This window comes from Bactrocera oleae, chromosome X, assembly GCF_042242935.1.
Source record: "Bactrocera oleae isolate idBacOlea1 chromosome X, idBacOlea1, whole genome shotgun sequence".
NCBI lineage: Eukaryota > Metazoa > Arthropoda > Insecta > Diptera > Tephritidae > Bactrocera > Bactrocera oleae.
In genome coordinates, this window is record NC_091541.1 from 37,657,132 (window position 1) to 37,680,131 (window position 23,000).

Here is a 23,000-nt window from a genome sequence, read left to right on the forward strand (position 1 = left end):
ACCAATAGGGGCGTGGCAATTCACCAAAAAACACTTTGGAATTTAACGTGTCACCCTTTTGCGGCCATTAGCGCCTAAACAGGGTGATCTAAGATGGCGCAAACTATTTGATTCATGTAGCCGCACAGGTGCACGTTAATTAGAGACATCAATCTCAGATATAGGTTGAACAGGTGAGTGGCAATCAACAAAAAAGTGAAAATTTCAAAATTTCTACTTTTTACCTTTTTTGTGTTTCCAGTTAAGGGGGTATATGAGAGGGGGGGATGAAACCAAGTGGATCACCTAGAGGACACTCGGGGCTTCCATTATCACCATCAACCACCTGCCTACCACCAGCAGGAGCGTGGGAATCCTATAGAATGCACCATGAGTCATTTTGCCCTGCACACAGGTGTTTTTCCACCCTTCTGCGACCTCTAGCGGCCGGAGTATATAAGCTAGGTGGGTCAAACAAATTGCATCGTTTAGAGGACACTCAGGGCTTCCATTTGCATCATCAATCACCCGCCTACCACCAATAGGGGCGTGGCAATTCACCAAAAAACACTTTGGAATTTAACGTGTCACCCTTTTGCGGCCATTAGCGCCTAAACAGGGTGATCTAAGATGGCGCAAACTATTTGATTCATGTAGCCGCACAGGTGCACGTTAATTAGAGACATCAATCTCAGATATAGGTTGAACAGGTGAGTGGCAATCAACAAAAAAGTGAAAATTTCAAAATTTCTACTTTTTACCTTTTTTGTGTTTCCAGTTAAGGGGGTATATGAGAGGGGGGGATGAAACCAAGTGGATCACCTAGAGGACACTCGGGGCTTCCATTATCACCATCAACCACCTGCCTACCACCAGCAGGAGCGTGGGAATCCTATAGAATGCACCATGAGTCATTTTGCCCTGCACACAGGTGTTTTTCCACCCTTCTGCGACCTCTAGCGGCCGGAGTATATAAGCTAGGTGGGTCAAACAAATTGCATCGTTTAGAGGACACTCAGGGCTTCCATTTGCATCATCAATCACCCGCCTACCACCAATAGGGGCGTGGCAATTCACCAAAAAACACTTTGGAATTTAACGTGTCACCCTTTTGCGGCCATTAGCGCCTAAACAGGGTGATCTAAGATGGCGCAAACTATTTGATTCATGTAGCCGCACAGGTGCACGTTAATTAGAGACATCAATCTCAGATATAGGTTGAACAGGTGAGTGGCAATCAACAAAAAAGTGAAAATTTCAAAATTTCTACTTTTTACCTTTTTTGTGTTTCCAGTTAAGGGGGTATATGAGAGGGGGGGATGAAACCAAGTGGATCACCTAGAGGACACTCGGGGCTTCCATTATCACCATCAACCACCTGCCTACCACCAGCAGGAGCGTGGGAATCCTATAGAATGCACCATGAGTGATTTTGCCCTGCACACAGGTGTTTTTCCACCCTTCTGCGACCTCTAGCGGCCGGAGTATATAAGCTAGGTGGGTCAAACAAATTGCATCGTTTAGAGGACACTCAGGGCTTCCATTTGCATCATCAATCACCCGCCTACCACCAATAGGGGCGTGGCAATTCACCAAAAAACACTTTGGAATTTAACGTGTCACCCTTTTGCGGCCATTAGCGCCTAAACAGGGTGATCTAAGATGGCGCAAACTATTTGATTCATGTAGCCGCACAGGTGCACGTTAATTAGAGACATCAATCTCAGATATAGGTTGAACAGGTGAGTGGCAATCAACAAAAAAGTGAAAATTTCAAAATTTCTACTTTTTACCTTTTTTGTGTTTCCAGTTAAGGGGGTATATGAGAGGGGGGGATGAAACCAAGTGGATCACCTAGAGGACACTCGGGGCTTCCATTATCACCATCAACCACCTGCCTACCACCAGCAGGAGCGTGGGAATCCTATAGAATGCACCATGAGTCATTTTGCCCTGCACACAGGTGTTTTTCCACCCTTCTGCGACCTCTAGCGGCCGGAGTATATAAGCTAGGTGGGTCAAACAAATTGCATCGTTTAGAGGACACTCAGGGCTTCCATTTGCATCATCAATCACCCGCCTACCACCAATAGGGGCGTGGCAATTCACCAAAAAACACTTTGGAATTTAACGTGTCACCCTTTTGCGGCCATTATCGCCTAAACAGGGTGATCTAAGATAGCGCAAACTATTTGATTCATGTAGCCGCACAGGTGCACGTTAATTAGAGACATCAATCTCAGATATAGGTTGAACAGGTGAGTGGCAATCAACAAAAAAGTGAAAATTTCAAAATTTCTACTTTTTACCTTTTTTGTGTTTCCAGTTAAGGGGGTATATGAGAGGGGAGGATGAAACCAAGTGGATCACCTAGAGGACACTCGGGGCTTCCATTATCACCATCAACCACCTGCCTACCACCAGCAGGAGCGTGGGAATCCTATAGAATGCACCATGAGTCATTTTGCCCTGCACACAGGTGTTTTTCCACCCTTCTGCGACCTCTAGCGGCCGGAGTATATAAGCTAGGTGGGTCAAACAAATTGCATCGTTTAGAGGACACTCAGGGCTTCCATTTGCATCATCAATCACCCGCCTACCACCAATAGGGGCGTGGCAATTCACCAAAAAACACTTTGGAATTTAACGTGTCACCCTTTTGCGGCCATTATCGCCTAAACAGGGTGATCTAAGATAGCGCAAACTATTTGATTCATGTAGCCGCACAGGTGCACGTTAATTAGAGACATCAATCTCAGATATAGGTTGAACAGGTGAGTGGCAATCAACAAAAAAGTGAAAATTTCAAAATTTCTACTTTTTACCTTTTTTGTGTTTCCAGTTAAGGGGGTATATGAGAGGGGGGGATGAAACCAAGTGGATCACCTAGAGGACACTCGGGGCTTCCATTATCACCATCAACCACCTGCCTACCACCAGCAGGAGCGTGGGAATCCTATAGAATGCACCATGAGTCATTTTGCCCTGCACACAGGTGTTTTTCCACCCTTCTGCGACCTCTAGCGGCCGGAGTATATAAGCTAGGTGGGTCAAACAAATTGCATCGTTTAGAGGACACTCAGGGCTTCCATTTGCATCATCAATCACCCGCCTACCACCAATAGGGGCGTGGCAATTCACCAAAAAACACTTTGGAATTTAACGTGTCACCCTTTTGCGGCCATTTGCGCCTAAACAGGGTGATCTAAGATGGCGCAAACTATTTGATTCATGTAGCCGCACAGGTGCACGTTAATTAGAGACATCAATCTCAGATATAGGTTGAACAGGTGAGTGGCAATCAACAAAAAAGTGAAAATTTCAAAATTTCTACTTTTTACCTTTTTTGTGTTTCCAGTTAAGGGGGTATATGAGAGGGGGGGATGAAACCAAGTGGATCACCTAGAGGACACTCGGGGCTTCCATTATCACCATCAACCACCTGCCTACCACCAGCAGGAGCGTGGGAATCCTATAGAATGCACCATGAGTCATTTTGCCCTGCACACAGGTGTTTTTCCACCCTTCTGCGACCTCTAGCGGCCGGAGTATATAAGCTAGGTGGGTCAAACAAATTGCATCGTTTAGAGGACACTCAGGGCTTCCATTTGCATCATCAATCACCCGCCTACCACCAATAGGGGCGTGGCAATTCACCAAAAAACACTTTGGAATTTAACGTGTCACCCTTTTGCGGCCATTAGCGCCTAAACAGGGTGATCTAAGATGGCGCAAACTATTTGATTCATGTAGCCGCACAGGTGCACGTTAATTAGAGACATCAATCTCAGATATAGGTTGAACAGGTGAGTGGCAATCAACAAAAAAGTGAAAATTTCAAAATTTCTACTTTTTACCTTTTTTGTGTTTCCAGTTAAGGGGGTATATGAGAGGGGGGGATGAAACCAAGTGGATCACCTAGAGGACACTCGGGGCTTCCATTATCACCATCAACCACCTGCCTACCACCAGCAGGAGCGTGGGAATCCTATAGAATGCACCATGAGTCATTTTGCCCTGCACACAGGTGTTTTTCCACCCTTCTGCGACCTCTAGCGGCCGGAGTATATAAGCTAGGTGGGTCAAACAAATTGCATCGTTTAGAGGACACTCAGGGCTTCCATTTGCATCATCAATCACCCGCCTACCACCAATAGGGGCGTGGCAATTCACCAAAAAACACTTTGGAATTTAACGTGTCACCCTTTTGCGGCCATTAGCGCCTAAACAGGGTGATCTAAGATGGCGCAAACTATTTGATTCATGTAGCCGCACAGGTGCACGTTAATTAGAGACATCAATCTCAGATATAGGTTGAACAGGTGAGTGGCAATCAACAAAAAAGTGAAAATTTCAAAATTTCTACTTTTTACCTTTTTTGTGTTTCCAGTTAAGGGGGTATATGAGAGGGGGGGATGAAACCAAGTGGATCACCTAGAGGACACTCGGGGCTTCCATTATCACCATCAACCACCTGCCTACCACCAGCAGGAGCGTGGGAATCCTATAGAATGCACCATGAGTCATTTTGCCCTGCACACAGGTGTTTTTCCACCCTTCTGCGACCTCTAGCGGCCGGAGTATATAAGCTAGGTGGGTCAAACAAATTGCATCGTTTAGAGGACACTCAGGGCTTCCATTTGCATCATCAATCACCCGCCTACCACCAATAGGGGCGTGGCAATTCACCAAAAAACACTTTGGAATTTAACGTGTCACCCTTTTGCGGCCATTATCGCCTAAACAGGGTGATCTAAGATAGCGCAAACTATTTGATTCATGTAGCCGCACAGGTGCACGTTAATTAGAGACATCAATCTCAGATATAGGTTGAACAGGTGAGTGGCAATCAACAAAAAAGTGAAAATTTCAAAATTTCTACTTTTTACCTTTTTTGTGTTTCCAGTTAAGGGGGTATATGAGAGGGGGGGATGAAACCAAGTGGATCACCTAGAGGACACTCGGGGCTTCCATTATCACCATCAACCACCTGCCTACCACCAGCAGGAGCGTGGGAATCCTATAGAATGCACCATGAGTCATTTTGCCCTGCACACAGGTGTTTTTCCACCCTTCTGCGACCTCTAGCGGCCGGAGTATATAAGCTAGGTGGGTCAAACAAATTGCATCGTTTAGAGGACACTCAGGGCTTCCATTTGCATCATCAATCACCCGCCTACCACCAATAGGGGCGTGGTAATTCACCAAAAAACACTTTGGAATTTAACGTGTCACCCTTTTGCGGCCATTAGCGCCTAAACAGGGTGATCTAAGATGGCGCAAACTATTTGATTCATGTAGCCGCACAGGTGCACGTTAATTAGAGACATCAATCTCAGATATAGGTTGAACAGGTGAGTGGCAATCAACAAAAAAGTGAAAATTTCAAAATTTCTACTTTTTACCTTTTTTGTGTTTCCAGTTAAGGGGGTATATGAGAGGGGGGGATGAAACCAAGTGGATCACCTAGAGGACACTCGGGGCTTCCATTATCACCATCAACCACCTGCCTACCACCAGCAGGAGCGTGGGAATCCTATAGAATGCACCATGAGTCATTTTGCCCTGCACACAGGTGTTTTTCCACCCTTCTGCGACCTCTAGCGGCCGGAGTATATAAGCTAGGTGGGTCAAACAAATTGCATCGTTTAGAGGACACTCAGGGCTTCCATTTGCATCATCAATCACCCGCCTACCACCAATAGGGGCGTGGCAATTCACCAAAAAACACTTTGGAATTTAACGTGTCACCCTTTTGCGGCCATTATCGCCTAAACAGGGTGATCTAAGATAGCGCAAACTATTTGATTCATGTAGCCGCACAGGTGCACGTTAATTAGAGACATCAATCTCAGATATAGGTTGAACAGGTGAGTGGCAATCAACAAAAAAGTGAAAATTTCAAAATTTCTACTTTTTACCTTTTTTGTGTTTCCAGTTAAGGGGGTATATGAGAGGGGGGGATGAAACCAAGTGAATCACCTAGAGGACACTCGGGGCTTCCATTATCACCATCAACCACCTGCCTACCACCAGCAGGAGCGTGGGAATCCTATAGAATGCACCATGAGTCATTTTGCCCTGCACACAGGTGTTTTTCCACCCTTCTGCGACCTCTAGCGGCCGGAGTATATAAGCTAGGTGGGTCAAACAAATTGCATCGTTTAGAGGACACTCAGGGCTTCCATTTGCATCATCAATCACCCGCCTACCACCAATAGGGGCGTGGCAATTCACCAAAAAACACTTTGGAATTTAACGTGTCACCCTTTTGCGGCCATTAGCGCCTAAACAGGGTGATCTAAGATGGCGCAAACTATTTGATTCATGTAGCCGCACAGGTGCACGTTAATTAGAGACATCAATCTCAGATATAGGTTGAACAGGTGAGTGGCAATCAACAAAAAAGTGAAAATTTCAAAATTTCTACTTTTTACCTTTTTTGTGTTTCCAGTTAAGGGGGTATATGAGAGGGGGGGATGAAACCAAGTGGATCACCTAGAGGACACTCGGGGCTTCCATTATCACCATCAACCACCTGCCTACCACCAGCAGGAGCGTGGGAATCCTATAGAATGCACCATGAGTCATTTTGCCCTGCACACAGGTGTTTTTCCACCCTTCTGCGACCTCTAGCGGCCGGAGTATATAAGCTAGGTGGGTCAAACAAATTGCATCGTTTAGAGGACACTCAGGGCTTCCATTTGCATCATCAATCACCCGCCTACCACCAATAGGGGCGTGGCAATTCACCAAAAAACACTTTGGAATTTAACGTGTCACCCTTTTGCGGCCATTAGCGCCTAAACAGGGTGATCTAAGATGGCGCAAACTATTTGATTCATGTAGCCGCACAGGTGCACGTTAATTAGAGACATCAATCTACTAGGGCGCTCCGTTTACGCCTTACTTCGTAAGGCGCAAACTGCGCTAGTTTTTTCAACCTCTAGCTAATTCTTCTTTGGAACGCACATTGTATATATTTCTTCTGTGCGTGTGTATGTCACTGAACTCCTCCTAGACGGCTGGACCGATTTTGATGAAATTTTTTGTGTAAGTTCAAGGGACGTCGAGGATGGCTTAGATTCACAATTCGATCAACTAGATAATGTTTTAACAATGAATTTATTTATTATTTAAATTGTTGTTGATGTTAGAACGTTTTACATAGAATTTCGGCAGACTACGCTGCAGTTGTGTCAGATATTCAAAAGTTAAAGATTTAAAAATTCATCACTTTCGCTGTAAGAGTTGGCGTTATAAATTAGCGCCATCTGTACTTCATCTCTTTAACTTGATATTGAAACAGATAAAAATCATATGCTCTTAGTACTCCTAGACTTTCTATTATTCTATTGTTATTTTCGTTGTCATCTTATGATGTTTTACATTAGGGGGGGAGAGGGTTGAATCATGTTTGAAGTGTGTCTAAAAAACGATACTTTTTGAGTGAGATTTATAACAACCAACCTAACCTAAAAATTTATTTGTGTAGTTCATTAACTTCATAATAAATTTTTTAAATTGTTTTTACTATTCATGTTTTAAATGAAAAAAACTATTAAAAAACTAGAAAAAAATTCTATTAAAAATCATTTAATTTAAAAAAAATTATTCATTTTCCAAATTAAGAAGCAAGAAAATAAAATTACCCGTTTTTCATCTAAGATTTGTAACAATAAATCGTTTTCGGTGATAATTAAAAATTTTATTTTCAATAAATAACTCATATTCGTTGTGGATTACTCGGTTTATTTTGTATACATTTTTAATTAAATTTACACATGGGTTTGTTAACAACCACCCTAATCTAAAAATTATTTTTATAGTTTATTGATTCCATAACGCATAAATCTTTTTTGTTAATTATTTAAAATTTCATTCTCAATAAAAAAACTCACATTCGTTGCGTATTATATTACAGTATTTTTTTTATATATATATATATTTGATTCATGTAGCCGCACAGGTGCACGTTAATTAGAGACATCAATCTCAGATATAGGTTGAACAGGTGAGTGGCAATCAACAAAAAAGTGAAAATTTCAAAATTTCTACTTTTTACCTTTTTTGTGTTTCCAGTTAAGGGGGTATATGAGAGGGGGGGATGAAACCAAGTGGATCACCTAGAGGACACTCGGGGCTTCCATTATCACCATCAACCACCTGCCTACCACCAGCAGGAGCGTGGGAATCCTATAGAATGCACCATGAGTCATTTTGCCCTGCACACAGGTGTTTTTCCACCCTTCTGCGACCTCTAGCGGCCGGAGTATATAAGCTAGGTGGGTCAAACAAATTGCATCGTTTAGAGGACACTCAGGGCTTCCATTTGCATCATCAATCACCCGCCTACCACCAATAGGGGCGTGGCAATTCACCAAAAAACACTTTGGAATTTAACGTGTCACCCTTTTGCGGCCATTAGCGCCTAAACAGGGTGATCTAAGATGGCGCAAACTATTTGATTCATGTAGCCGCACAGGTGCACGTTAATTAGAGACATCAATCTACTAGGGCGCTCCGTTTACGCCTTACTTCGTAAGGCGCAAACTGCGCTAGTTTTTTCAACCTCTAGCTAATTCTTCTTTGGAACGCACATTGTATATATTTCTTCTGTGCGTGTGTATGTCACTGAACTCCTCCTAGACGGCTGGACCGATTTTGATGAAATTTTTTGTGTAAGTTCAAGGGACGTCGAGGATGGCTTAGATTCACAATTCGATCAACTAGATAATGTTTTAACAATGAATTTATTTATTATTTAAATTGTTGTTGATGTTAGAACGTTTTACATAGAATTTCGGCAGACTACGCTGCAGTTGTGTCAGATATTCAAAAGTTAAAGATTTAAAAATTCATCACTTTCGCTGTAAGAGTTGGCGTTATAAATTAGCGCCATCTGTACTTCATCTCTTTAACTTGATATTGAAACAGATAAAAATCATATGCTCTTAGTACTCCTAGACTTTCTATTATTCTATTGTTATTTTCGTTGTTATCTTATGATGTTTTACATTAGGGGGGGAGAGGGTTGAATCATGTTTGAAGTGTGTCTAAAAAACGATACTTTTTGAGTGAGATTTATAACAACCAACCTAACCTAAAAATTTATTTGTGTAGTTCATTAACTTCATAATAAATTTTTTAAATTGTTTTTACTATTCATGTTTTAAATAAAAAAAACTATTAAAAAACTAGAAAAAAATTCTATTAAAAATCATTTAATTTAAAAAAAATTATTCATTTTCCAAATTAAGAAGCAAGAAAATAAAATTACCCGTTTTTCATCTAAGATTTGTAACAATAAATCGTTTTCGGTGATAATTAAAAATTTTATTTTCAATAAATAACTCATATTCGTTGTGGATTACTCGGTTTATTTTGTATACATTTTTAATTAAATTTACACATGGGTTTGTTAACAACCACCCTAATCTAAAAATAATTTTTATAGTTTATTGATTCCATAACGCATAAATCTTTTTTGTTAATTATTTAAAATTTCATTCTCAATAAAAAAACTCACATTCGTTGCGTATTATATTACAGTATTTTTTTTATATATATATATATTTGATTCATGTAGCCGCACAGGTGCACGTTAATTAGAGACATCAATCTCAGATATAGGTTGAACAGGTGAGTGGCAATCAACAAAAAAGTGAAAATTTCAAAATTTCTACTTTTTACCTTTTTTGTGTTTCCAGTTAAGGGGGTATATGAGAGGGGGGGATGAAACCAAGTGGATCACCTAGAGGACACTCGGGGCTTCCATTATCACCATCAACCACCTGCCTACCACCAGCAGGAGCGTGGGAATCCTATAGAATGCACCATGAGTCATTTTGCCCTGCACACAGGTGTTTTTCCACCCTTCTGCGACCTCTAGCGGCCGGAGTATATAAGCTAGGTGGGTCAAACAAATTGCATCGTTTAGAGGACACTCAGGGCTTCCATTTGCATCATCAATCACCCGCCTACCACCAATAGGGGCGTGGCAATTCACCAAAAAACACTTTGGAATTTAACGTGTCACCCTTTTGCGGCCATTAGCGCCTAAACAGGGTGATCTAAGATGGCGCAAACTATTTGATTCATGTAGCCGCACAGGTGCACGTTAATTAGAGACATCAATCTCAGATATAGGTTGAACAGGTGAGTGGCAATCAACAAAAAAGTGAAAATTTCAAAATTTCTACTTTTTACTTTTTTGTGTTTCCAGTTAAGGGGGTATATGAGAGGGGGGGATGAAACCAAGTGGATCACCTAGAGGACACTCGGGGCTTCCATTATCACCATCAACCACCTGCCTACCACCAGCAGGAGCGTGGGAATCCTATAGAATGCACCATGAGTCATTTTGCCCTGCACACAGGTGTTTTTCCACCCTTCTGCGACCTCTAGCGGCCGGAGTATATAAGCTAGGTGGGTCAAACAAATTGCATCGTTTAGAGGACACTCAGGGCTTCCATTTACATCATCAATCACCCGCCTACCACCAATAGGGGCGTGGCAATTCACCAAAAAACACTTTGGAATTTAACGTGTCACCCTTTTGCGGCCATTAGCGCCTAAACAGGGTGATCTAAGATGGCGCAAACTATTTGATTCATGTAGCCGCACAGGTGCACGTTAATTAGAGACATCAATCTCAGATATAGGTTGAACAGGTGAGTGGCAATCAACAAAAAAGTGAAAATTTCAAAATTTCTACTTTTTACCTTTTTTGTGTTTCCAGTTAAGGGGGTATATGAGAGGGTGGGATGAAACCAAGTGGATCACCTAGAGGACACTCGGGGCTTCCATTATCACCATCAACCACCTGCCTACCACCAGCAGGAGCGTGGGAATCCTATAGAATGCACCATGAGTCATTTTGCCCTGCACACAGGTGTTTTTCCACCCTTCTGCGACCTCTAGCGGCCGGAGTATATAAGCTAGGTGGGTCAAACAAATTGCATCGTTTAGAGGACACTCAGGGCTTCCATTTGCATCATCAATCACCCGCCTACCACCAATAGGGGCGTGGTAATTCACCAAAAAACACTTTGGAATTTAACGTGTCACCCTTTTGCGGCCATTAGCGCCTAAACAGGGTGATCTAAGATGGCGCAAACTATTTGATTCATGTAGCCGCACAGGTGCACGTTAATTAGAGACATCAATCTCAGATATAGGTTGAACAGGTGAGTGGCAATCAACAAAAAAGTGAAAATTTCAAAATTTCTACTTTTTACCTTTTTTGTGTTTCCAGTTAAGGGGGTATATGAGAGGGGGGGATGAAACCAAGTGGATCACCTAGAGGACACTCGGGGCTTCCATTATCACCATCAACCACCTGCCTACCACCAGCAGGAGCGTGGGAATCCTATAGAATGCACCATGAGTCATTTTGCCCTGCACACAGGTGTTTTTCCACCCTTCTGCGACCTCTAGCGGCCGGAGTATATAAGCTAGGTGGGTCAAACAATTTGCATCGTTTAGAGGACACTCAGGGCTTCCATTTGCATCATCAATCACCCGCCTACCACCAATAGGGGCGTGGCAATTCACCAAAAAACACTTTGGAATTTAACGTGTCACCCTTTTGCGGCCATTAGCGCCTAAACAGGGTGATCTAAGATGGCGCAAACTATTTGATTCATGTAGCCGCACAGGTGCACGTTAATTAGAGACATCAATCTACTAGGGCGCTCCGTTTACGCCTTACTTCGTAAGGCGCAAACTGCGCTAGTTTTTTCAACCTCTAGCTAATTCTTCTTTGGAACGCACATTGTATACATTTCTTCTGTGCGTGTGTATGTCACTGAACTCCTCCTAGACGGCTGGACCGATTTTGATGAAATTTTTTGTGTAAGTTCAAGGGACGTCGAGGATGGCTTAGATTCACAATTCGATCAACTAGATAATGTTTTAACAATGAATTTATTTATTATTTAAATTGTTGTTGATGTTAGAACGTTTTACATAGAATTTCGGCAGACTACGCTGCAGTTGTGTCAGATATTCAAAAGTTAAAGATTTAAAAATTCATCACTTTCGCTGTAAGAGTTGGCGTTATAAATTAGCGCCATCTGTACTTCATCTCTTTAACTTGATATTGAAACAGATAAAAATCATATGCTCTTAGTACTCTTAGACTTTCTATTATTCTATTGTTATTTTCGTTGTCATCTTATGATGTTTTACATTAGGGGGGGAGAGGGTTGAATCATGTTTGAAGTGTGTCTAAAAAACGATACTTTTTGAGTGAGATTTATAACAACCAACCTAACCTAAAAATTTATTTGTGTAGTTCATTAACTTCATAATAAATTTTTTAAATTGTTTTTACTATTCATGTTTTAAATGAAAAAAACTATTAAAAAACTAGAAAAAAATTCTATTAAAAATCATTTAATTTAAAAAAAATTATTCATTTTCCAAATTAAGAAGCAAGAAAATAAAATTACCCGTTTTTCATCTAAGATTTGTAACAATAAATCGTTTTCGGTGATAATTAAAAATTTTATTTTCAATAAATAACTCATATTCGTTGTGGATTACTCGGTTTATTTTGTATACATTTTTAATTAAATTTACACATGGGTTTGTTAACAACCACCCTAATCTAAAAATTATTTTTATAGTTTATTGATTCCATAACGCATAAATCTTTTTTGTTAATTATTTAAAATTTCATTCTCAATAAAAAAACTCACATTCGTTGCGTATTATATTACAGTATTTTTTTTATATATATATATATTTGATTCATGTAGCCGCACAGGTGCACGTTAATTAGAGACATCAATCTCAGATATAGGTTGAACAGGTGAGTGGCAATCAACAAAAAAGTGAAAATTTCAAAATTTCTACTTTTTACCTTTTTTGTGTTTCCAGTTAAGGGGGTATATGAGAGGGGGGGATGAAACCAAGTGGATCACCTAGAGGACACTCGGGGCTTCCATTATCACCATCAACCACCTGCCTACCACCAGCAGGAGCGTGGGAATCCTATAGAATGCACCATGAGTCATTTTGCCCTGCACACAGGTGTTTTTCCACCCTTCTGCGACCTCTAGCGGCCGGAGTATATAAGCTAGGTGGGTCAAACAAATTGCATCGTTTAGAGGACGCTCAGGGCTTCCATTTGCATCATCAATCACCCGCCTACCACCAATAGGGGCGTGGCAATTCACCAAAAAACACTTTGGAATTTAACGTGTCACCCTTTTGCGGCCATTAGCGCCTAAACAGGGTGATCTAAGATGGCGCAAACTATTTGATTCATGTAGCCGCACAGGTGCACGTTAATTAGAGACATCAATCTACTAGGCGCAAACTGCGCTAGTTTTTTCAACCTCTAGCTAATTCTTCTTTGGAACGCACATTGTATATATTTCTTCTGTGCGTGTGTATGTCACTGAACTCCTCCTAGACGGCTGGACCGATTTTGATGAAATTTTTTGTGTAAGTTCAAGGAACGTCGAGGATGGCTTAGATTCACAATTCGATCAACTAGATAATGTTTTAACAATGAATTTATTTATTATTTAAATTGTTGTTGATGTTAGAACGTTTTACATAGAATTTCGGCTGACTACGCTGCAGTTGTGTCAGATATTCAAAAGTTAAAGATTTAAAAATTCATCACTTTCGCTGTAAGAGTTGGCGTTATAAATTAGCGCCATCTGTACTTCATCTCTTTAACTTGATATTGAAACAGATAAAAATCATATGCTCTTAGTACTCCTAGACTTTCTATTATTCTATTGTTATTTTCGTTGTCATCTTATGATGTTTTACATTAGGGGGGGAGAGGGTTGAATCATGTTTGAAGTGTGTCTAAAAAACGATACTTTTTGAGTGAGATTTATAACAACCAACCTAACCTAAAAATTTATTTGTGTAGTTCATTAACTTCATAATAAATTTTTTAAATTGTTTTTACTATTCATGTTTTAAATGAAAAAAACTATTAAAAAACTAGAAAAAAATTCTATTAAAAATCATTTAATTTAAAAAAAATTATTCATTTTCCAAATTAAGAAGCAAGAAAATAAAATTACCCGTTTTTCATCTAAGATTTGTAACAATAAATCGTTTTCGGTGATAATTAAAAATTTTATTTTCAATAAATAACTCATATTCGTTGTGGATTACTCGGTTTATTTTGTATACATTTTTAATTAAATTTACACATGGGTTTGTTAACAACCACCCTAATCTAAAAATTATTTTTATAGTTTATTGATTCCATAACGCATAAATCTTTTTTGTTAATTATTTAAAATTTCATTCTCAATAAAAAAACTCACATTCGTTGCGTATTATATTACAGTATTTTTTTTATATATATATATATTTGATTCATGTAGCCGCACAGGTGCACGTTAATTAGAGACATCAATCTCAGATATAGGCTGAACAGGTGAGTGGCAATCAACAAAAAAGTGAAAATTTCAAAATTTCTACTTTTTACCTTTTTTGTGTTTCCAGTTAAGGGGGTATATGAGAGGGGGGGATGAAACCAAGTGGATCACCTAGAGGACACTCGGGGCTTCCATTATCACCATCAACCACCTGCCTACCACCAGCAGGAGCGTGGGAATCCTATAGAATGCACCATGAGTCATTTTGCCCTGCACACAGGTGTTTTTCCACCCTTCTGCGACCTCTAGCGGCCGGAGTATATAAGCTAGGTGGGTCAAACAAATTGCATCGTTTAGAGGACACTCAGGGCTTCCATTTGCATCATCAATCACCCGCCTACCACCAATAGGGGCGTGGCAATTCACCAAAAAACACTTTGGAATTTAACGTGTCACCCTTTTGCGGCCATTAGCGCCTAAACAGGGTGATCTAAGATGGCGCAAACTATTTGATTCATGTAGCCGCACAGGTGCACGTTAATTAGAGACATCAATCTACTAGGCGCAAACTGCGCTAGTTTTTTCAACCTCTAGCTAATTCTTCTTTGGAACGCACATTGTATATATTTCTTCTGTGCGTGTGTATGTCACTGAACTCCTCCTAGACGGCTGGACCGATTTTGATGAAATTTTTTGTGTAAGTTCAAGGGACGTCGAGGATGGCTTAGATTCACAATTCGATCAACTAGATAATGTTTTAACAATGAATTTATTTTTTATTTAAATTGTTGTTGATGTTAGAACGTTTTACATAGAATTTCGGCTGACTACGCTGCAGTTGTGTCAGATATTCAAAAGTTAAAGATTTAAAAATTCATCACTTTCGCTGTAAGAGTTGGCGTTATAAATTAGCGCCATCTGTACTTCATCTCTTTAACTTGATATTGAAACAGATAAAAATCATATGCTCTTAGTACTCCTAGACTTTCTATTATTCTATTGTTATTTTCGTTGTCATCTTATGATGTTTTACATTAGGGGGGGAGAGGGTTGAATCATGTTTGAAGTGTGTCTAAAAAACGATACTTTTTGAGTGAGATTTATAACAACCAACCTAACCTAAAAATTTATTTGTGTAGTTCATTAACTTCATAATAAATTTTTTAAATTGTTTTTACTATTCATGTTTTAAATGAAAAAAACTATTAAAAAACTAGAAAAAAATTCTATTAAAAATCATTTAATTTAAAAAAAATTATTCATTTTCCAAATTAAGAAGCAAGAAAATAAAATTACCCGTTTTTCATCTAAGATTTGTAACAATAAATCGTTTTCGGTGATAATTAAAAATTTTATTTTCAATAAATAACTCATATTCGTTGTGGATTACTCGGTTTATTTTGTATACATTTTTAATTAAATTTACACATGGGTTTGTTAACAACCACCCTAATCTAAAAATTATTTTTATAGTTTATTGATTCCATAACGCTTAAATCTTTTTTGTTAATTATTTAAAATTTCATTCTCAATAAAAAAACTCACATTCGTTGCGTATTATATTACAGTATTTTTTTTATATATATATATATTTGATTCATGTAGCCGCACAGGTGCACGTTAATTAGAGACATCAATCTCAGATATAGGTTGAACAGGTGAGTGGCAATCAACAAAAAAGTGAAAATTTCAAAATTTCTACTTTTTACCTTTTTTGTGTTTCCAGTTAAGGGGGTATATGAGAGGGGGGGATGAAACCAAGTGGATCACCTAGAGGACACTCGGGGCTTCCATTATCACCATCAACCACCTGCCTACCACCAGCAGGAGCGTGGGAATCCTATAGAATGCACCATGAGTCATTTTGCCCTGCACACAGGTGTTTTTCCACCCTTCTGCGACCTCTAGCGGCCGGAGTATATAAGCTAGGTGGGTCAAACAAATTGCATCGTTTAGAGGACACTCAGGGCTTCCATTTGCATCATCAATCACCCGCCTACCACCAATAGGGGCGTGGCAATTCACCAAAAAACACTTTGGAATTTAACGTGTCACCCTTTTGCGGCCATTAGCGCCTAAACAGGGTGATCTAAGATGGCGCAAACTATTTGATTCATGTAGCCGCACAGGTGCACGTTAATTAGAGACATCAATCTACTAGGGCGCTCCGTTTACGCCTTACTTCGTAAGGCGCAAACTGCGCTAGTTTTTTCAACCTCTAGCTAATTCTTCTTTGGAACGCACATTGTATATATTTCTTCTGTGCGTGTGTATGTCACTGAACTCCTCCTAGACGGCTGGACCGATTTTGATGAAATTTTTTGTGTAAGTTCAAGGGACGTCGAGGATGGCTTAGATTCACAATTCGATCAACTAGATAATGTTTTAACAATGAATTTATTTATTATTTAAATTGTTGTTGATGTTAGAACGTTTTACATAGAATTTCGGCAGACTACGCTGCAGTTGTGTCAGATATTCAAAAGTTAAAGATTTAAAAATTCATCACTTTCGCTGTAAGAGTTGGCGTTATAAATTAGCGCCATCTGTACTTCATCTCTTTAACTTGATATTGAAACAGATAAAAATCATATGCTCTTAGTACTCCTAGACTTTCTATTATTCTATTGTTATTTTCGTTGTCATCTTATGATGTTTTACATTAGGGGGGGAGAGGGTTGAATCATGTTTGAAGTGTGTCTAAAAAACGATACTTTTTGAGTGAGATTTATAACAACCAACCTAACCTAAAAATTTATTTGTGTAGTTCATTAACTTCATAATAAATTTTTTAAATTGTTTTTACTATTCATGTTTTAAATGAAAAAAACTATTAAAAAACTAGAAAAAAATTCTATTAAAAATCATTTAATTTAAAAAAAATTATTCATTTTCCAAATTAAGAAGCAAGAAAATAAAATTACCCGTTTTTCATCTAAGATTTGTAACAATAAATCGTTTTCGGTGATAATTAAAAATTTTATTTTCAATAAATAACTCATATTCGTTGTGGATTACTCGGTTTATTTTGTATACATTTTTAATTAAATTTACACATGGGTTTGTTAACAACCACCCTAATCTAAAAATTATTTTTATAGTTTATTGATTCCATAACGCATAAATCTTTTTTGTTAATTATTTAAAATTTCATTCTCAATAAAAAAACTCACATTCGTTGCGTATTATATTACAGTATTTTTTTTATATATATATATATTTGATTCATGTAGCCGCACAGGTGCACGTTAATTAGAGACATCAATCTCAGATATAGGTTGAACAGGTGAGTGGCAATCAACAAAAAAGTGAAAATTTCAAAATTTCTACTTTTTACCTTTTTTGTGTTTCCAGTTAAGGGGGTATATGAGAGGGGGGGATGAAACCAAGTGGATCACCTAGAGGACACTCGGGGCTTCCATTATCACCATCAACCACCTGCCTACCACCAGCAGGAGCGTGGGAATCCTATAGAATGCACCATGAGTCATTTTGCCCTGCACACAGGTGTTTTTCCACCCTTCTGCGACCTCTAGCGGCCGGAGTATATAAGCTAGGTGGGTCAAACAAATTGCATCGTTTAGAGGACACTCAGGGCTTCCATTTGCATCATCAATCACCCGCCTACCACCAATAGGGGCGTGGCAATTCACCAAAAAACACTTTGGAATTTAACGTGTCACCCTTTTGCGGCCATTAGCGCCTAAACAGGGTGATCTAAGATGGCGCAAACTATTTGATTCATGTAGCCGCACAGGTGCACGTCAATTAGAGACATCAATCTCAGATATAGGTTGAACAGGTGAGTGGCAATCAACAAAAAAGTGAAAATTTCAAAATTTCTACTTTTTACCTTTTTTGTGTTTCCAGTTAAGGGGGTATATGAGAGGGGGGGATGAAACCAAGTGGATCACCTAGAGGACACTCGGGGCTTCCATTATCACCATCAACCACCTGCCTACCACCAGCAGGAGCGTGGGAATCCTATAGAATGCACCATGAGTCATTTTGCCCTGCACACAGGTGTTTTTCCACCCTTCTGCGACCTCTAGCGGCCGGAGTATATAAGCTAGGTGGGTCAAACAAATTGCATCGTTTAGAGGACACTCAGGGCTTCCATTTGCATCATCAATCACCCGCCTACCACCAATAGGGGCGTGGCAATTCACCAAAAAACACTTTGGAATTTAACGTGTCACCCTTTTGCGGCCATTAGCGCCTAAACAGGGTGATCTAAGATGGCGCAAACTATTTGATTCATGTAGCCGCACAGGTGCACGTTAATTAGAGACATCAATCTCAGATATAGGTTGAACAGGTGAGTGGCAATCAACAAAAAAGTGAAAATTTCAAAATTTCTACTTTTTACCTTTTTTGTGTTTCCAGTTAAGGGGGTATATGAGAGGGGGGGATGAAACCAAGTGGATCACCTAGAGGACACTCGGGGCTTCCATTATCACCATCAACCACCTGCCTACCACCAGCAGGAGCGTGGGAATCCTATAGAATGCACCATGAGTCATTTTGCCCTGCACACAGGTGTTTTTCCACCCTTCTGCGACCTCTAGCGGCCGGAGTATATAAGCTAGGTGGGTCAAACAAATTGCATCGTTTAGAGGACACTCAGGGCTTCCATTTGCATCATCAATCACCCGCCTACCACCAATAGGGGCGTGGCAATTCACCAAAAAACACTTTGGAATTTAACGTGTCACCCTTTTGCGGCCATTAGCGCCTAAACAGGGTGATCTAAGATGGCGCAAACTATTTGATTCATGTAGCCGCACAGGTGCACGTTAATTAGAGACATCAATCTCAGATATAGGTTGAACAGGTGAGTGGCAATCAACAAAAAAGTGAAAATTTCAAAATTTCTACTTTTTACCTTTTTTGTGTTTCCAGTTAAGGGGGTATATGAGAGGGGGGGATGAAACCAAGTGGATCACCTAGAGGACACTCGGGGCTTCCATTATCACCATCAACCACCTGCCTACCACCAGCAGGAGCGTGGGAATCCTATAGAATGCACCATGAGTCATTTTGCCCTGCACACAGGTGTTTTTCCACCCTTCTGCGACCTCTAGCGGCCGGAGTATATAAGCTAGGTGGGTCAAACAAATTGCATCGTTTAGAGGACACTCAGGGCTTCCATTTGCATCATCAATCACCCGCCTACCACCAATAGGGGCGTGGCAATTCACCAAAAAACACTTTGGAATTTAACGTGTCACCCTTTTGCGGCCATTAGCGCCTAAACAGGGTGATCTAAGATGGCGCAAACTATTTGATTCATGTAGCCGCACAGGTGCACGTTAATTAGAGACATCAATCTCAGATATAGGTTGAACAGGTGAGTGGCAATCAACAAAAAAGTGAAAATTTCAAAATTTCTACTTTTTACCTTTTTTGTGTTTCCAGTTAAGGGGGTATATGAGAGGGGGGGATGAAACCAAGTGGATCACCTAGAGGACACTCGGGGCTTCCATTATCACCATCAACCACCTGCCTACCACCAGCAGGAGCGTGGGAATCCTATAGAATGCACCATGAGTCATTTTGCCCTGCACACAGGTGTTTTTCCACCCTTCTGCGACCTCTAGCGGCCGGAGTATATAAGCTAGGTGGGTCAAACAAATTGCATCGTTTAGAGGACACTCAGGGCTTCCATTTGCATCATCAATCACCCGCCTACCACCAATAGGGGCGTGGCAATTCACCAAAAAACACTTTGGAATTTAACGTGTCACCCTTTTGCGGCCATTAGCGCCTAAACAGGGTGATCTAAGATGGCGCAAACTATTTGATTCATGTAGCCGCACAGGTGCACGTTAATTAGAGACATCAATCTCAGATATAGGTTGAACAGGTGAGTGTCAATCAACAAAAAAGTGAAAATTTCAAAATTTCTACTTTTTACCTTTTTTGTGTTTCCAGTTAAGGGGGTATATGAGAGGGGGGGATGAAACCAAGTGGATCACCTAGAGGACACTCGGGGCTTCCATTATCACCATCAACCACCTGCCTACCACCAGCAGGAGCGTGGGAATCCTATAGAATGCACCATGAGTCATTTTGCCCTGCACACAGGTGTTTTTCCACCCTTCTGCGACCTCTAGCGGCCGGAGTATATAAGCTAGGTGGGTCAAACAAATTGCATCGTTTAGAGGACACTCAGGGCTTCCATTTGCATCATCAATCACCCGCCTACCACCAATAGGGGCGTGGCAATTCACCAAAAAACACTTTGGAATTTAACGTGTCACCCTTTTGCGGCCATTAGCGCCTAAACAGGGTGATCTAAGATGGCGCAAACTATTTGATTCATGTAGCCGCACAGGTGCACGTTAATTAGAGACATCAATCTCAGATATAGGTTGAACAGGTGAGTGGCAATCAACAAAAAAGTGAAAATTTCAAAATTTCTACTTTTTACCTTTTTTGTGTTTCCAGTTAAGGGGGTATATGAGAGGGGGGGATGAAACCAAGTGGATCACCTAGAGGACACTCGGGGCTTCCATTATCACCATCAACCACCTGCCTACCACCAGCAGGAGCGTGGGAATCCTATAGAATGCACCATGAGTCATTTTGCCCTGCACACAGGTGTTTTTCCACCCTTCTGCGACCTCTAGCGGCCGGAGTATATAAGCTAGGTGGGTCAAACAAATTGCATCGTTTAGAGGACACTCAGGGCTTCCATTTGCATCATCAATCACCCGCCTACCACCAATAGGGGCGTGGCAATTCACCAAAAAACACTTTGGAATTTAACGTGTCACCCTTTTGCGGCCATTAGCGCCTAAACAGGGTGATCTAAGATAGCGCAAACTATTTGATTCATGTAGCCGCACAGGTGCACGTTAATTAGAGACATCAATCTCAGATATAGGTTGAACAGGTGAGTGGCAATCAACAAAAAAGTGAAAATTTCAAAATTTCTACTTTTTACCTTTTTTGTGTTTCCAGTTAAGGGGGTATATGAGAGGGGGGGATGAAACCAAGTGGATCACCTAGAGGACACTCGGGGCTTCCATTATCACCATCAACCACCTGCCTACCACCAGCAGGAGCGTGGGAATCCTATAAAATGCACCATGAGTCATTTTGCCCTGCACACAGGTGTTTTTCCACCCTTCTGCGACCTCTAGCGGCCGGAGTATATAAGCTAGGTGGGTCAAACAAATTGCATCGTTTAGAGGACACTCAGGGCTTCCATTTGCATCATCAATCACCCGCCTACCACCAATAGGGGCGTGGCAATTCACCAAAAAACACTTTGGAATTTAACGTGTCACCCTTTTGCGGCCATTAGCGCCTAAACAGGGTGATCTAAGATGGCGCAAACTATTTGATTCATGTAGCCGCACAGGTGCACGTTAATTAGAGACATCAATCTCAGATATAGGTTGAACAGGTGAGTGGCAATCAACAAAAAAGTGAAAATTTCAAAATTTCTACTTTTTACCTTTTTTGTGTTTCCAGTTAAGGGGGTATATGAGAGGGGGGGATGAAACCAAGTGGATCACCTAGAGGACACTCGGGGCTTCCATTATCACCATCAACCACCTGCCTACCACCAGCAGGAGCGTGGGAATCCTATAGAATGCACCATGAGTCATTTTGCCCTGCACACAGGTGTTTTTCCACCCTTCTGCGACCTCTAGCGGCCGGAGTATATAAGCTAGGTGGGTCAAACAAATTGCATCGTTTAGAGGACACTCAGGGCTTCCATTTGCATCATCAATCACCCGCCTACCACCAATAGGGGCGTGGCAATTCACCAAAAAACACTTTGGAATTTAACGTGTCACCCTTTTGCGGCCATTAGCGCCTAAACAGGGTGATCTAAGATGGCGCAAACTATTTGATTCATGTAGCCGCACAGGTGCACGTTAATTAGAGACATCAATCTCAGATATAGGTTGAACAGGTGAGTGGCAATCAACAAAAAAGTGAAAATTTCAAAATTTCTACTTTTTACCTTTTTTGTGTTTCCAGTTAAGGGGGTATATGAGAGGGGGGGATGAAACCAAGTGGATCACCTAGAGGACACTCGGGGCTTCCATTATCACCATCAACCACCTGCCTACCACCAGCAGGAGCGTGGGAATCCTATAGAATGCACCATGAGTCATTTTGCCCTGCACACAGGTGTTTTTCCACCCTTCTGCGACCTCTAGCGGCCGGAGTATATAAGCTAGGTGGGTCAAACAAATTGCATCGTTTAGAGGACACTCAGGGCTTCCATTTGCATCATCAATCACCCGCCTACCACCAATAGGGGCGTGGCAATTCACCAAAAAACACTTTGGAATTTAACGTGTCACCCTTTTGCGGCCATTAGCGCCTAAACAGGGTGATCTAAGATGGCGCAAACTATTTGATTCATGTAGCCGCACAGGTGCACGTTAATTAGAGACATCAATCTCAGATATAGGTTGAACAGGTGAGTGGCAATCAACAAAAAAGTGAAAATTTCAAAATTTCTACTTTTTACCTTTTTTGTGTTTCCAGTTAAGGGGGTATATGAGAGGGGGGGATGAAACCAAGTGGATCACCTAGAGGACACTCGGGGCTTCCATTATCACCATCAACCACCTGCCTACCACCAGCAGGAGCGTGGGAATCCTATAGAATGCACCATGAGTCATTTTGCCCTGCACA